This window comes from Onthophagus taurus, chromosome 1 (assembly GCF_036711975.1).
Source record: "Onthophagus taurus isolate NC chromosome 1, IU_Otau_3.0, whole genome shotgun sequence".
NCBI lineage: Eukaryota > Metazoa > Arthropoda > Insecta > Coleoptera > Scarabaeidae > Onthophagus > Onthophagus taurus.
In genome coordinates this window covers 3,464,140-3,467,072 of record NC_091966.1, presented here as the reverse complement: position 1 = coordinate 3,467,072, position 2,933 = coordinate 3,464,140, and positions in this window count along the sequence as shown.

Below are 2,933 nucleotides of genomic sequence, written 5' to 3'. Positions count from 1 at the left end.
GCGGTCCGGCGACTTCCTGCAGCGAGGGTTAATCCGAAATAATCTATATGAGCCAGGATTAGGTGAAGTAATTTTCGCCAGTGAGATTTACAAAATCCAATTTCCGCAATTAAAATTTTTTGATTCCCGTTATCTGGACGCAACACGCGCTCGGCTGCTTACCGAAACAGTTTCTGTCGTTATTGCCGCGTTATTGTAGCGGTCGCGAAAAGGGTATGGCCTAAGGCGTTCACTTTAACGATAATTGCCGCGGCGAAAATCCTCCAGTATTTATTTCCCTTCCAATGCGGCCATTCCCAAATGAAAATTGTAACGACCTAGATAACGGCTGTGTTAACAGACCCCGTCGTTCCGTCTGTTGCCGGACGGCGGGTCTTCTTCAAGAAACAACGTTTCTAGAGGACCGTAAAAGTTTAGGGGCAGCTTAAATCGGCGACACACGTCTAGAACGTGGCGTCTAAATTTAGTGAGGGAGTCTCGAAACTCTACCGAGGGTCTTCCTATGTACCATATTCAAACTCGATATTAACTGGAAGATTCGGTCACGGCAATAAACGCTTCGCCAACCCAACAGGGCCCTCTAGCGCTAGCCCAAACACAGCGGGGTAATAATACACACCCGCCACGATTTCGTATTTAACTTTATAAGTAACTTACTGAACTATCCAGCACTGCTGTTGCCACGATCTCCACCAATATGCACTTTCTACAAAACCTTTCTCATCTGACTATATAATACCACATACGTAGTACCATATAGCTCCATATTGGAAGCGACAACCTTTGTGTCACAAAGTTAACTCCACAAAGTCCTAATGGTCAAAGTCCCTTTTAGTATCTCGTTAATAATTACTAACAACTCCGTGTCAGTGATTATAATAGTTAAATATTAATAAAATTAATTAAAAAAAAAATCTTGTAGCTAATTAACACTTGTACGCCGAGTATTAATATGCGAAAGATTTCAGTCGTGGCGAAATATACGAGAAAGAAGATAGGAGAGTGCATTTTATCCTGTTGCATGCAAAGCACGTAATAAAAGAAATTTATTGCAGAACGATAAAGGTTTACTGCGACGCGGACCAGTTTTAAGAACGCCACTACCGTATTGAGCGCGCGGACAATTTAAATATATTGTGTTCCACGACGGTCTCGCGGTTTTATAGTTCGTTTTACCTTTACGCCAATAGCCGTAAATAATGACAGGACGACTATTTATTAAGGCGCAGAGAACGAAAGAAGGACCGGACGAATGCGGGCTTTAAATCGTTGCGGCCCTCATTCATGATCTGTGCCAAGAAATTCTTCAATCCACCGTTCCAATTGCATCCAATTCAGTGCAATTTGCCTTGCGAAAAAAATAAAATAAATAGGAGTTGATACATTTTAATGAGGTGAATTAACTAAAAATAGTTAATAATAGTAGCAATTGAGTCATAAAAGAAACATGAACATTACGAATTTTACAAAAACCATCAACTTTACATCTCAAGTGTGAAAAGTTACGAAACATCCAATACATAGAGTAACTTAAAACATTACACTAGGTTTTTTGTTAATACAGCTTTGTGCAATACCATATACATGATTTAATGATTGCACAATCGAGTAAATGGTAAAATAGTATTAACCACCATCGTCGTAATTTCTACGCTATGATATAACAAGCATAATCCAAATCCTATCAAAAAGACTTGGTTAGGAAGCAAAAGTGTTGAAGACACAGAATCATATTGTCTGGACACTAAACTCTTATGATCTGCAAGATAATTTTTCGGAAAAATCTTACAATTCGTACTAATCCTTTCGCATCCATACAAAGTTCTTTCCAGAATAATTTTTTCCTGAAAACAATTTTATAAGCTCGAGTTAACTCGCTCACCTAGAGGTTTGTCTTCCTCTCGCTATTGTTTATCTTCATGTATTGGATAATTGCAAAAGAATGGGATTGGCACAATAGCAATAGCTTGATGAGACTTAGAGATCTCTTTTTAGTCCTAATTCAATATTTGCATCAAGGGTGTATCTTCTATAATTTATCGAAGTTGTACTCCAAAATACCAATTAATTCTCGCTTATATGTAAGAAAAGTAATTTTCTTCAAAATATCTTCATAAGAGTTTCCTTTGCAACTCTGGGTTTATAAAAGTTTACATCTGTTGATTAGCAGACTTCAATACTACGTAAGATGTCAAAATCCATAAAAATCAACATTCCTAAAAGTCTTTAGTTCATTTTCGTCGGGATAATTATTGTTATTGTCCATAAACTTCATTGTTATGATTTTTTGATTCCAACTCCGTATGTCTGTTTGTTATAAAATTTTTGAATACGTATTTAAAAAATCGTATCTTAAAAATGAAATGAGATGTAGTCATAAAGTTAAAAGCATTTTACAGCAAATTTAATAAAGATTTAATGTACTCTAAATAAATTGTTAATATTCATAAACTTCGTTGTTATGATTTTTTAAACCCAATTATGTATGTTTATTTCTAATAAAGTTTTAGAATACACGTTTAAAAATTCGTATCTCAATAACGAAATGAGATACAGTGACAAAGCAATTAGAATTTTAAAACAAATTTAATGTGCCATAAATGATATCTTATTTTTGATAAACACAGCAGTTATGATTTTTTTAAGCCAACTCTGCATTTTTATTCGTTATATATTAAACAACTAGATATTTAAAGAATTGTATCTTAAGAACGAAATGAGATATAATGATAAAATAGCTAACATTTTAAAGCAAATTTAATGAAGATTCAATGTGCCATAAATGATTTCTTATTTTTCATAAACACAGCAGTTATGATTTTTTTAAGCCAACTCTGCGTTTTTATTCGTTATGTGTTTAACAACTACATATTTAAAGAATTGTATCTCAAGAACGAAATGAGATATAATGATAAAATAGCTTACATTTTAAA